At 50.4% G+C, this 14,575-nt stretch overlaps 1 protein-coding gene across 2 annotated transcripts in view; it reads left to right on the forward strand.

Annotated features, from left to right (window-relative positions):
- The window catches only part of Golga7b (golgin A7 family member B), a 39,174-nt gene that overhangs the window by 3,608 nt on the left and 20,991 nt on the right, over positions 1 to 14,575 (forward strand). For both annotated transcript variants that reach the window (XM_023708914.1, XM_023708915.1), the window contains exon 2: positions 91 to 288. The gene's annotated coding sequence lies outside the window, so the exon portion shown is untranslated. The remainder of the gene's footprint in view (positions 1 to 90; positions 289 to 14,575) is intronic.

Below are 14,575 nucleotides of genomic sequence, written 5' to 3' on the forward strand. Positions count from 1 at the left end.
CCTCCCCGCTGGCCTCTCCTCCCCTCTGGCCTCTCCTCCTCGCTGGCCTCTCCTCCCCGCTGGCCTCCCCTCCCCCCCCTCCCGCCTTAGGTACACACCGGCCCTGCAGTGCCCTGCCGCCCTCCGCACAGCAGCGAGCAGCAGGTGAAGCAGCAGCAGGCGCGGGAGAGCGTGAGTGTGAAGCTCCGTCAGCTGAGGTAGCAGCTGCCAAGGACCGGAGCCATGGCTTCCGTGGAGCCGCAGAAGAAAGCGGCCAGGAGAAGCTGTTTCATTTTTGCTGGGGTTGAGGTTGGAAAGATTTTGTGATGTTCTTTTCAGGGAAGCAGAAACAGGGGCTTCAACAGAGCTCTCAGCTGCTGCTGGCTCGTCCAGCTCAAGCCGAGCCCCTGTCACAGCAGGTCCAGAGCTCTAGCAGGCTCCCTGCTCCTCTCACCTGCTGCGCTGTGTAGCCTTAACCGAGGCTCTAACCCTCTCTGCCTCTCGTTTGTAAAGTAAGGGAGTTGGACTTCTAAATCCTCCCTAGGCTGGTAGATCGCAGTACTTTGAAAGGCCAGAAAGCTGCTTTCTGGCACGAACAGCATCCTTCGTTGTTGATCCGCTTTGTTGCTGTGGTGTGTCTTCTCACCTTCCCCAAAGAGCCATACCTGCCCTGCACCTCTTCCTTAGTGTGTGCTGGAGGTGAGACAAGGTTGGCCAGGCGGAAGAGCTGCACAACAGCAGAGCCGCGCAGTGATCGGGAGAGGAGTGTCCGTGTTCTGGCAGTGGGGACCGCCAGGCCGCTGCTGAAAGGGAGGGCGCTCTGGGGAGCGCTCAGGGTGCAGACAGCCGCCAGAAGCTGTAGGCCCTGCCTCAGAGCTGGGCCTGGAGGTGGGGCGAGACTCTGGATTTATGATGCAAAAGTCCCAAAGGAGTGTGAGGTTTCCCAAGAGCACTGGCCAAATGCTCATGTAGGTCTAGGACAGACCTAGGATTAGGTCCACTGGCTGAACTGGCACTGATGGCATCTCCAAGGGCACCCCAGGCCCAGGCACTGTGTTTGTGCTGCTTCCAGTGCTCACAAAGTCCACCAAAGGAGACATTTGTCCGAGTTTGCAGGTGAACACAGGAAGGCCCACGCCGCATAACCTGCCCATTGAGCCCCAGATTGGCAGAGCAGGGCTTGTCCTTAGAAGTGGTGATTTTAAACACTGAAGCTTCCCTCAGCATGGTGCATCTCCTCCTCTGACTTGAACAGTGTTCTCCAAAGCATGGTAGCCCCATGCGTCTGAGGCTCTGTGTACTTCTCTCCAAGGTCAGTGGGGTAATCACACAGGTAAACGTGCACAAAGGAAATGTCACTCAGATTAAAATTGCACTGGAGAACTTGGAACTCTCCTAGGATGACGGTCTTACCTGGACTTGAGCCTGTGTCCCACCTGGGGGCAAAACTGAATACTGGAGGAGTCCAGGTGCGTAAGCGCTGGCCTTGAGTTGCTTGGGGTGGAGGGTGAGTCAGGTGAGCAGAGAAGGCTGGGAAGCAGAGCGGGATAGTTGCACAGGGCTGGAGTGCGGAGGGAGGTGAGTAACTTTCTGATTTTGGCCTACCCTCGGTTCCTCAGCCGCCATCTTTGTACAGGGTTGTTGTGGGATATAAACGAGATGATAACAATAAAATAGGTAATGTTGACCCGGACAGGCTCAGGGCCTGGTGGTTGCTAGTGTGGTTGGTGGTGGTGAGGGCGGCGGTGGTGGTGAGGGCGGTGGTGGGAAGAGCGGGGTTGCTCGGTTTACTTTGCCTTCCCCACACCCTAGCAAGAGTGAGTTTAGGACAAGAGGCAGATCATGTCCCTCCTCTGCTCAACAGTTTCCAGAGTGTTGGCCCCTGGTGAAGCTGTGGTCCTTGCTCTAGTCTTGAGACCCAAATATCCTCTTGTCTCGCCACTTCCGTCGCTCTGCTGTAGCCATGGCCTATTCCTGCCTCAGGGCCGTGGCACTTGTGGCTCCTTCTCAGCTATCCACACAGCTCACTCTTCCTGAGCCTCTTTCAGGCCTTTGTTCAGTGCCTGTGGTGAGGTCGGTAGCCATGCCATCCAAAATTCAGCCTGCTCCCTGTGCCCCGTGCCCCAGCACCCCCGTCTCCCTCCTCTCTCATATCCCTTCTCAGGGGATCACCTTTTAGCACATTGTGATTTTTTTTTTTTTTTGGTGGAACTGGGGATTGAACTCAGGCCCTTGTACTTGCCAGGGAAGTGCTTATTCCACTGAGCCATCTCCCCGGCTGCACATTGCATATTTTTATTGTTCATTTCTTGTTCTCCCAATAGAACACGAGCCCCATGGAGGCAGGGCTTCTTGTCTGTTCTGTGCCTCACTGTGTAGAAACATGCTGTTTTAATATTTTGATTTCTGGAGCACCGAGAGTGGGCTGCACAGATTCCCCCTGCTGGCTGTGCTTGGCCCTTGAGCAGGGACCTTTGACTGCCTCCCTTCCTTGGAAAGCCTTTCCGCAGTCTGCCTCTTCTCTACGAGCTCAGAAGCAGGAGCTGCGGGCAGCTGGCTGACAGCCTCCTCCCCCTCTGCAGACATCTGCTTGTCTCAAAACCCAGCCCCTCTGAGTCCATCCCCGGGGCTCCCGCTCACCAGGCAACCCGAGAGCACAGGCGCTGGGCGGCAGCTGCGTGCTGCTCCCTCTGGAGGCGCATCCCCAGCTCTCAGAGCAGCTGGGTGCCCGGGAGCGCCAGAGCCCTGAGGCCTGAGCTGCATCTGGGAGCAGGACTGCGCAGAGCTGTAGCTGTGGGCGTCCCTGCGCCTGGGGCTCTTGCGGAGACGCTGTCTCGGGAGCCTCCTGGCCCTGGGCAACTGCCCAGGGAGCTACTTTTTGCGGGCACCTAGCACAGGTTCTGAGGTCCCTTGGTCACTTCTTGCCCAGTTCTGCTTTGGCAGCAACTCCTAGAGCCATCTTGGAGTGTTGCTAAGATGCTCCCCTCCCGTGGACTCCAGGCTCAGGCCCTGCCAACACTTGTCACATTCGGTGCCCTCCAGGGTCTTTTTTTATTTTTATTTTATTGAGAAATAAATATGAATGAGACAGTTTCAAAGCTGATTAATAGGACAGTTTCAATAATCAATACATTGTACATTGTTATCTTCTTAGTGGTTATCCATAGTACAAGAAGCAGACAGGGTATCCTGTCCAAACACTGTTAGTATACCTCTTTCTTCTCATTGAGTTAAGCGAAGGTAGCTGCATATCTATCCTAATTATTTTGTATAAAATGATCTTTCCTTTGTATCCCCTTTTTTTTGTTTAGTCCTGTCAGAGGTGAATATTCTATTGGCATCTAAATACTATAGGTGCTTGAATTCAGCTAAACAATCTAACACTGTCTAGCAGTCTATAATATTAGTGGGTTATCCTCAGAAGTTAGTGACTTGAGCCTTTTACAGCTCATCGTATTACTATGGATTTACTTTATATACCTCGTTTTTATACTTTTCTTCTGGGTGGTTAAGACCAAGATAAAGCAAGACCTGTATAGCAAGAAATGTAACTTTTGTATCTGATAAGGTCAGGATTTATCCTGTAGCCCTGTACCGCACTTTGTAGATCCTTTGTCAGTGTCAGCCATGAGGATGAGTCATAGCCATTGCTTGACCAATTTGCTCTCTGTGTAAGCCTGAGAGAATGTTTTTTCTCTCCATGTGACTCTCCCCAGGCACACTGTACATCATTGATCACATTCCTCTGTGGCTCCATGATCTTCTTGATCAGAAAATTTGGAGCGCAACTGAGTTACATGTTGTTACAGTACAGGTTCTCCTATGTCCTGAGTCTTCACTGACTTGAAAGGCTAGGGCCAAAATGTTGGCTGACCTTGCAGCCCTTCCTTTTCTTCAATTTTGAGCTGCTAACTTAGGTTGTTAATCCTGCAGAAGAGAAGCTTATTATTAACCTGCAATATATGCAGTTCAGTGTACCCTATCTGTCTAAATATCAAACATCTTTGGCATATCCTGGAACAGGTATTTTCCATCAAATATTGGTATGTTGAACTTTAAGACCTGGCAGAATATATAGGAAAAATAATTTTATAAAGGTAGAAATAAACATTTGCATAATTTTATGAAGAAGTTTAGAAATCTAACCATATACAGAATTAACAGGACAGACCTGTGGCATTTTTTTTTCTTACTCTTGTGACCTTTTTTTTTTTTTTTTCCATTTATCACCCTTTAAAAAAACAACAACAAAAAAACCCTTTACTTGAGAGACATTATGGCAATAAATGGTATGTCATGACTAGAAGTACATATTTAGAAGACCAGGATGGCAGGCACTCCAAGCGTGACCCTCCGGGGTCTTTGGCTGCTACTCTTTCATTCTGAAGTGTGTCTAATGGAACTGTAGGCTGGCAGGGGTAGGTGTTTGGAATAGGGTGGCCTTTGGTCTTTGGATTCCCATGAGGGGAGTGGAGACTCAGGTACATGATGATGAGGCCTGGTGCCAGAGAGACTGGCTGGCACCCTGATGTTACTATGTAGCTGTGTCGTCTTGGGCAGTGTGCTTGCCCATCTATAAACTGTGGGGGCAGCAGGTGCACCTCCTCCTCCTAGAGTGGCTGGAGGACTTGGTGAGATGATTCCACAAAGCTCCCAGCTGGGGCCTGGCCAGGAGTAAAGGCTCTAGCTGTGGCTCTCCAGGCAGAACAGGGTCTCCCAATGTACCCTTTGTGCCCTGGAGCTCAGCAGAGGATCCTTGCCCATCACATCTGGCAGCTCCTTCTTCTTCTTCTTCTTCTTCTTCTTCTTCTTCTTCTTCTTCTTCTTCTTCTTCATGTATTTAAGACAGGGTCTGTGGGGTTTATAGGGTCTCGCTACACAGATTGGACTCCTAGTGATCCTTTCTGCTTTTCAGCCTCCCAAGCACTGGGATTACTGGCACACCACCACGCCCAGTCTCAATCGCCATCTCTCTGTGCCCTGGGGGTAGGGCTGGCACAGCAGGCTGGGGATCAAAGCCTGGTCCTGTGTCTGCCTAAGCAGGTGCTTTAATCCACTGATCTATCCGAATGGCCCATGCTGGTTCCTTCTGACACTCAGCAGCTACAGTTTTCCAGAGGCCTCCTGAGGATCCTAATCTCCAGCTGTCTCAGGGCCAGGTGTGGTGTGCACGCCTGTAACCCCAGCATTTAAGAGGCTCATACAGGAGGACAACCATGAGTTCAAGGCCAGCCTGAGCTACATAGCGAGACCCTGTCTCAAAAAACGAAGCCAAAACTAAAATATAAACTAGAGACTGGTCCTTTCTGCAAATGTACTTTTGCACAGACGCTCACAAACAAATCCTCATCTTGGCAGGAGGGATGGAGGTGGGGGGTGGGAGAGAAAAGTAGGGAGTCCTATAGCCAGAGACTTGATACCTGCTTGGCCAACACCAGGCTGCAGTTTGGTTGGTTTCTGCTTCCTTGAAAATAAAGGCTGTGGCACCCCCACCCCAGGCTTTCCTGCTGAGCATCCTCACCTCTTGGGCTCTCGCCTTGCCGTGAGCTCGGCACTGGAGCTGCCGCCAGCGTTGTGTCCCCTGTCTAAGGAGCTCTGGTGGGATGCTGCTTAGTGATGCCCGGGCTTCCAGAGGCTCTCCTCCTGGCATGACAAACAGTCCTAGCGAAATCCAGTCCTGGTCTTCACACAAGGATTGTAGCTGCCACCAGATATGCTTGTGTCTACCTAGCACTGTGACAAGGGGCTAGGTAAGTTATCCTGTTTACTCACTGCAGTAACCACAGAGCGCAGGTGCTCTCAACGTTTCAAAGATCTAGAAACTGAGGCTCTGGGCCCTAGAGTCATGTGTCAGATTGCACGGCCAGAAAGCCGCCCGCTGGGACTGCAGCGCGGCTCTCTCTGATTCACGGAGCTGCTGCACGTGACCCAACGCCCTCTGCCATCAGCTCACCTTCATCCTAGAGAGCTCTCTTCAGCTTCTGGAATGAGGCCACTGTGCTGTAGAGCCTCCAGGCCTGGCTTAGGATGGGCTTAGGTGCCAGCAGGGTGGCACCTGCTCCTTCCGTTAGCACACTGCTGTTCAACCTCAGAGCTTTCACTCAGAGGAAATGGTTCCTGCCACTAAGCCTAAAATTCCCAGGGATTCATCTCATTCCATTTCACATAATTATACACTCTCATGTCTTCCCCTAACCCCCACTAAGGGCTTGACACCCCTAGAGTCCTGCAGGCAATTATCCTATTTCTCTTGGCAAAGCCTAGAGTGTGTGCCTTTTCATCTGTTGTAATTATTCCATTCCCCTGTCCCTGCATCGTTCTATATATTTCATCTCTGAACATCTTCCAATTCTAGGGTATCTTTCTAGAACAGTGATTGCCAAGAACCCAGTGCTGTAGTCAGGAAAGTTCTCACCAGGAGCCAGGAGAGGGGGGAGCATTCCTACCGAGCAGCGTTGTGACCTGTCAGTAGCAAGGCCATCTGGACACCCAGTGATACCCAGATAGTAGTGCAAAGGCAGAGAGGGTCGCCAAGTGCCTCCCTGGGCACAGAGGGGTGGTTGGAGCATGCTCGGAGCAAGGGCAAGGGTGCACTCTGTCCATGTCCCTCATCTCAGCCTCCTTTCACCGTTCTGGTTCAGCTTTTCTTTCACTCATCCCACAAAAGTATTGAGCACCTGCATATGACTGACCCAGAGAGAGGAAGCAGGCACGCTCCATAGACAGCCGATCAGCTAAGCTCTACCCACACAGAGCTTATGCTCTAGTGCTTGGGAAAGAAAGAAGCAAGCAGAGCAACAGGTTAATGTGGACAGGACACGGGGGCAGAGGCAGAGTTCAAGGAAGGACAGTGACAGAGGGCCCGATGTGGCGGGGTGGCCCAGCAGGGTCCTGCGGCAGGCAGCATTCCAGCTGATACCTGGTGCTAGGCAGGACCTGTTGGGAGACATGTGGGGAGGTTTCTGGGAGGGAGGGAAGATGTGCTGCCCCGGGCAGCCAAGGCCCAGGAAAGGAAGGATGGATGGAAGGCCATGTGCTTGAGCTGCGGTCAGAGTTGGCAGTGAGGGGGCCGAGGAGGACTGTCACTGTAGGTGCCTGGCTTCCCACTCACTGTGTGACGTAAGTAGTACTCTGCACCCAGCACTTGGAGAGGCTGAGAGGCTGAGGCAGGAAAATCGGACATCCGAGCCCGAGCCTGGGCAACTAGCAACTTACTGAGATCCTGTCTCAACATTAAAAAATAAAAAGGACTGGGGATGCAGATCAGAGAGAATTCCAAATACTGCAAAAAAAAAAAAAAATCATCACTTTATTTAGCTATTTCATGAGTACAAAAGAGTGTATCTGTAATATACGTAAAATATAAAGAAAAAGAGCACACCGTGTAGCAACTCACAAGAATGTCTCCTTCCCGTTTGGAAGGCCTTGCACATGTGCCGAAGCAGGCCCACAGCTAACCACCTTCTTGAATTTTGTGTTTGTCTTTTCTTTCTTTTTTCGTTTTCTTTATGTTTCATGCATAAGTTAATTTACCTAAGTAACAACGTCTTAGTCTTTACATGCTTTGGAACTTTGCATAAATGTGATTCTCCGTAATACTCTGTTACCGTTTGTGGCTCTTTTTTTGTTCAGTGTTATAGTGAGACTCATACAGATTGTTACTGCTGTGTAGTATTCTGTAGGGGAAAGAAAGCATGTTTTAATTATTCGTTCTCTAACCTCAGGGTATTTGAGTTCTTTTCAGTTTTTCCCTTTTACACAGAGTGCTGCCGTGAAAATTCTGGTTCCTCCCTGACAGAACCATGTGGTGGTGTAGGTCCAGGAGTGCAATTGCTCAGTTACGGGTTCATGTGTTTTCCAGAGAGCTGCAGCTGTTGCTCCTCTCATCAGCAGTGTGCAAGGATAGTGTTTCTTCCCAGTGCCTTTGTGTGTCCTTCTAACTTTTGTTGATCTAGAGGGTGGTATGGCATTGTGTTCTCTCTTGATTTTCTTTTTTAAAATGTGTCTAGTACAGGGTCTACAGGGTCTCACTACCAGATTGGACTCATAGTGATCCTCCTGTTTTCAGCCTCCCAAGTGCTGGGATTACAGGCGCACGCCACCACGCCCAATCTCATTCGCTGTCTCGGGGTGCCCCAGGGGCGGGGCTGGCCCAGCAAGCTGGGGATCGAGCCCCCATCTCTGCGTCTGTCTATGCAGGTGCTTTATGCTCCCTGGCTGCCCTTCCCCCCCTTGAAGTTTTAGTGCATTCTCCAAAGCAGCCGTGCTTTGGCTTTGCTGAGGTCAAGCCTTCTCTCTCCTTTCTAGAATCTGTCTCCATGGTACCCTCTTCCCTTCTGGCTCCTCGCAGAGCAGGATGGAGCCATTCTCCTCTCTCAAGCCTGGCCTTGCACCTCTTCTTTCAGATCCTACTCCTTTCCCTCCTCCCTGCCATCTTTACTGGTCCCTTTTTATGATTTTTAGGTTTCATACCCAATCAGTGTGCCAGGTGGCGTTGATCACACACCCAGTGTGACTCTTTTCAGGGCTTTCTTCCTTCCACCCAAGGAGTCTCAAAGTGCTGCATGTGACCCAGGCTGGCCAGTGAGACTTGCAGGAAAGGCTTAGATGCCTGAGGAAAGGAAGCAGGTTCGCCTCTGCTTCCTGCCCACAGATGCCTATGTACGAGAACACGAGGCTTGCGTGGGGCAGCCATCTTGCAGTCTTGAGGTGGAAGGCCTGAGGGTGAACGGCCCATGCGCTCCGAATGCTGCAGAGAACGGATGGGAAAAGCCCGGGTCCTTGGAGACACTGTGAGCCAATGAGCTAAGCCGGGAGCTGCTGCCCTTTAGACTTCTTGTTAATTAAATGTCTTTTTGCTGAAATGATGTTAATAGGATAATCTATTTGCAGCCTAAATATCCTGACTGATGGGGTGCCTTTGTATTGATTTCTCTCTTGCTTCTTCTGCTCTTCTGTTCCCTGGCTCCTTCTGTGCTCTTCCAAATTGCATTCTCTAAAGGCTCAGCATGTAATTAGCCAATCTAGTTTTTCTTGAACTTTCTCTAATGCCTGACACCACCTTCTAGGGGAATTGCCTTGGGCGTCTACAACATTCCTCCATCTGGGCCTCCAGGTCCATCTTTATTTTCTCCTTTCTTTCTTACCTCGAGCCGCCTTTGCTGCCCATGTGCCGCAGACCTGGAGCTGTGCTTGGCTCTTCTTGGAGGCCCTGTTACTTGGTCCTTATAGAACTCCTTTACAGCTATGAAACCCAGGTTCCATGGAGCTTAATTAACCTGCCCAAAGACATCCAGCTGGTAACACACCTGGGATGTGGACTGAGGCACCTCCAGCTTCAGTCTTACTGTCTTGCCTAAGGCCAGCAGCCAGTCCCCGTCTCCTAGTTTCCTTTCCCTCCTAAACTCAAATGACTAGCTCTCTTGGCATCATTTCCATTTCTAAGAGACCACACCCATCTTTTTCTGGTGGCCCAACACTACCCTCAGCCCTGAGGAATCCCTGGAGTTCCTCCCATCATCCCCCTGCTTCTTCATCCCCTCAGCCCTGAGGAATCCCTGGAGTTCCTCCCATCATCCCCCTGCTTCTTCATCCCCTCAGCCCTGAGGAATCCCTGGAGTTCCTCCCATCATCCCCCTGCTTCTTCATCCCCTCAGCCCTGAGGAATCCCTGGAGTTCCTCCCATCATCCCCCTGCTTCTTCATCCCCTCAGCCCTGAGGAATCCCTGGAGTTCCTCCCATCATCCCCCTGCTTCTTCATCTCCTCACCTCAGCCAAAAGCAGCAGCCCCTGGAGACTTCCTTGCCTCTGCGCCTCTGGCCCTGTGCCTCAGCAGCACTCTTGCTGGACCAGCACAGTGGCTTCCTCGCTTTGTTCTGAGGCTGCTGCCAGGTGGGCCGCCCCAGTGCACTGCTTTCCTCATGCCCCTACTCATGTAATCTCCTGCATGGCTTCCTGTTGTGTGTGACCAAGTCCTGACTTCCATGGCTCTTTTTCTAGGCCTGGACTTATTTCTTGAAAAAGTAGTTCTACTCAGACAGTACAGGATCCTGTTTTCAGATACTCCTTCCCCTCCCCTCACTTCCAGCTGCCCATTCACCCAACCCTCTCCACCCTCCTTCTCCTCTAAGCATAAAGTGCTCATCACTAAGGACATATCTTCAGCAACCAGGACACGGAATCTCTCCCACCTCAGCTTTCCTGGAACTCTTGTCTCTGTGGCTCCCTGGGACACTTGTCATTCTGTTTCTAAGCTGGTTTCTCAAACCAGACCAAAGCCCTTGATGATCACAGCCCCACTTCCCCCCTCCTGAGGGTCAACAATGGGGAACTAGATGGAGGTGTCCCTTTCTCATAACTTAGCTTGCCTCTCTGTACAATGCTGACTGAAGTATGGTTCTAAGCATTTGAAATACAGATGAGGACACAAATCCCTGCAATCAAGAGGTTTGTACTTTAACAGAAAGACAGGCAAAAACATCATAGGGGCTCAAGGGGTACCTCGCCATGGCTAAAGTGTCAGAAGGGCTTCCTCAAATGCTATGGTTTGAATGTGGTGTGTGCAAGCCAGTTTTCCATCACTGTAACAAAACACCTGAGATAAAGAAAAGGAAGAAAAGCTTGCTGTAGCTTGTGCTTCCGGAGGTTTCGCTCTGTGGTCGCTCAGCCTGGCTGCTGCTGGGTCTGTGGTGAAGCTGTGTATCGCGAGGCACGGGAAAGCTGCTCACCTCACCGCAGCCCAGGAGGGGAGAGAAGGAGAGCAGGGAGAGGGAGGGCAGCTGGGCTTCCTTAGACCCTTCCAGGATGCTCCCAGTGAGCTCACTTCTTCCACCTACGCCGCACCTCCTCAAGTTTTCACCACTTCCCAATAGTGCCATCTTTAAACATTTATTTATTTATTTATTTATTTGTGTGTTGTGTGTGTGTGTGTGTGTGTGTGTGTGTGGCCAGCTCAGCCCACCAGGGGGGCGGGGCTGGCTGGTATGTGGTGCTGGGGGATTGAACCACGGTCCCTGTGCATTGCCAAACTTGTTTCAAGTAGGTGCTTTAGACCACTGAGCCATCTCTCCAGCCCCAAATCATTTAGTCCCTTTTTTTTTTTTTTTTTTGGCGGAACTGGGGATTGAACTCAGGCTCTTGTGCTTGCCAGGGAAGCACTTATTCCACTGAGCCATCTCCCCAGCCCCCCCAATAGTGCCATCTTGCTAAGCCTTGGGACCATGAGCTTTAGGGAACATTTATGACCAACCCATAACATGTGTCCCTTCTAAAGCTAAGGAGCTGAATCTTAAGTCCAATGTGGTAGTATTACAAGATACAATCTTAAGAAGGGCTCCTCCCTGTGAGTGGGGATTCAGGCCCATATAAAAGAAGCATCACACAGTGCTTGGCTCTCTTGTCCCTCTCCACATGCAGACAGCATTCCTCATCTCTTGAGGATGCAGCCACAAGGCTCCGTGTCACCATCCTGGAAGCAAAGAGCAACTGCCGCTAGACAAATGAACCTACTCCCACCTCAACCTCTGATTTCCAGCTCCAGAGCGCTGAAGAAGAACTTCAGTTCTTTATTTAAAGTTTTTATTTTTTTGTGGTACTTGGTAGTAAACCCCAGGGTCTTTGTACTTAGCTATAACCCCAGACCTTTTAAAAAAAATTTCTATTTTGTGTCAAGGTCTTGGCAAGTTGCTATGTGGCCTAGACTGGGCTTGAATTTATGGTCCTCTGTCTCAGTGTCCCAGAGTGCTGGAATTACAAATGGGAGCTACCATGCCTGATTTGTTCCTTTACACATATCTCAGATTCAGGTATTTTGTTATCTAAGCATGAATTATATTAAGACATCAAGAACATAAAATTTAAACTGAGGCTTGGAGGGACTTAGCCAGGTGAAAAGGAGGAAGAGCGTCTTAGCAAAGTGTAAGGAAAGGAGCACGGCAGAGGGACTAAAGAGCAGAGATTCTCTCAGGCTGTGGCTGCCATGGAGAGCAGAAGGGAGGAGCAGGGAGGTGGCACTGGGAAGGAGAGGCGGGGCAGATGGCTAGAGCAGGACAAATGGAGCTCTGGCACTGTGCCTTAGGTGAGGGAAGAGTGACATTTTCTAACCAAAGCTGTAGGAAGCATCAGGGCTCCAGAAAGAGGAGGATCTGACATGGAGGCAGAAAGGGCTTGGATCGCCATGGAAATGTTCCGGGGGCTGGAACCTTCCCTGTGGCCCAGCCAAAGCCAGGAAGTCCAAAAGCTCTGTGGCATTTAGCAGGGAGAGCTTGGCAAGGTGAGAGCCATGGAAAGGTGTTTAGAAAGCTATGCTTGTGGGTGTGAGCATTCGAGAAATGTGTCTAGGACCGAAAGACTTCCAGGGGCACTTCTAAGATGGGTGCGCTTGTGCTGGGCTGGGTGGGGCGGACAGAGTTCTCTTCTTTCTGCTGGTATCCACAGGAGGAGTGAGGGGTAATCTTGGGGATGGCTAAGGTGCTGGCCCAGAACCCACGGTGCTCTGGCTCCTCCTGTCCTTCCTCCAGCAGGCGTGGTCCTTGGAGGTGGTGCAGGCCATTTCCTTCGCATCACCTTCCTTTCCAGTCTTTCCCAACCTAGACAAAGTTAGTTTTTCCCCCAAAGGAGCAACTTGTCCGAAACATACAACGCCAATAAGGGGGGCCTGACCAGAGCTCTTTATCTACTGTGGCACTTCCCCTATTGTCTTGAAAAAATTTGTACCATCTAAAAATAAAATGTGATACCCCTTTCTATAGAACAAATCAGATGGAAAATAATCAGTTCTAACTATCTCAGATAATCTGTTTCTTTCTCTCTCTCTTTTTAAAAATGTATTTGTGTATAGCGTCTACAGGGCCTCACTACACAGATCAGACAAATAGTGATCCTCCTATTTTCAGCTTCCCATGTGCTGGGATTACAGGCATGCACCACCACACCCAGTCTCATTCGCTATCTCAGCGCGCCCTGGGGCTAGGCCAGCACAGCACACCAGGGATCAAACCCCAGTCCCTGTGTAGGTGCTTTAGTCTTCTGAGTATCTGGCTGGCCTTTCTTCTTTACAGAGAGTTCTGATTTAACTAATCAGGAAATAACTCTTAAGATAGACATTATTCTAGGCATTTGGGATATGTCTATAATAAGCCTAACAAAGATCTCTGGCCAAGCTTACAATTTTGGAGGCAAGAGAAAAAGAAGACATGAAAAGTGAACGGTAGTTTGCTAGGAAAGGTGATGAGTTGCTACCGAAAAACACAGGAAGGGAACTAAGGAGTTCTTTTATCACCAGCCGACCTACCCAAGCTGGCAGGAGAACAGGAAGGGTGGGGCAGAAGGAAGCACAGGCTCTAGCATCTGTTTGTTGCTATAGCTTTTGGTTCTTGTTTGGGCTTTAGAAATAACGGTACATATTACTTTGATACGCATTAATGTGCAATACAGAGTGGTGAGGGTGGCAGCAGGAGACAGGTTCTCCTCTGCTGCTGTGGAAATAGGGTGCAGCCTCTTGGGTCCATGAATGGAGAAACAATGTAAGGACAGCAGAAGAGTTTAGAGCAGAAACTATTAAATGCAAGCAAGTCCTTCCTTGTAGCGGATAAGTGAAGGATGCACAGGACGGGAAGATGAAGATAGAGTAGGGTGGGGCCACTCGCCTCTTCCTATAAGTCTTTCTGTAAGTCTAGATTAAAAGTCAGGAGCGTGTGTTACTCGGATGGTTATCAGAACCACTCTGTTGTGCCCCAGGGTGTCCTTGATGTGGAGTGGTGCCTTGGGGGCTTCTGTGGGGGATGAGGAGATGGGATGGGAGAGCAGGCAAGTTCCGTCCTCACGCATCTAAACCTACCTGCTCTCATTTGTTCGGTGTGTCCGTTTTTCGTGTGGGATTTTGCATGAATAAAGGATTCTGCAGCTAAGGTTGGTTTGAACTCCATGATCCCTTCTGGTTCTCATAATTAATGATGCTTTTAAAGCACCAGTCAGCCTTTGTGCTCCTGCCTACTTACGGCCTACAATGATTTCCTTAATGTAGTCAGAAGCCTGGCAGTGTTGTCCCAGTTGGCCATGGCTTGCCTTGATTGGGGAATTTACTGCCAGGTCACTCTGTGTGGAAGCGAGACACTGCAGCTAGTCACTCATGGTCACTACTCCCTTGTGTCTCTGAAGCCACTATCAGGACAGTGGTCCCTTGGGCATCTGTCTGGCCTGCAGCGTCGTGGCTGCTCCAGTGTCCATCTGGCAGTTCCCTGATGTTATCCCAGTATCTGCAGTCTCTCCTGGAGTGGCTGTGAATTCTACTTATAGAACTTCTCCTCCCACTCCACTTCCCCTGAGGGGAGTGGGAGAACCGGAGAGGGCCTGCTGGCTGTGAATGAAGTTAAGAAAGGCAGGCAACCGCCCTTCAGCTTAGTCACCCCTAATGACTCCACTTACAGACGTGTGTCATGGTCTGCGGCTCTGGTCCCCTCTATTCATGTTTCTGAGCCCTTTGCAGTTGTCCCATTTCTGCGTGACAGCTGCTTCCTTGAGGTGGAGGTTCCAGAGGCTCTGTGTTTCCAGGCACTGCTCAAGCCTTCCTGCCTGTAAAGACTGTCCCTTCACTGGC

Source organism: Octodon degus, unplaced genomic scaffold, assembly GCF_000260255.1.
Source record: "Octodon degus isolate 3935 unplaced genomic scaffold, OctDeg1.0 scaffold00010, whole genome shotgun sequence".
NCBI classification, from domain to species: domain Eukaryota; kingdom Metazoa; phylum Chordata; class Mammalia; order Rodentia; family Octodontidae; genus Octodon; species Octodon degus.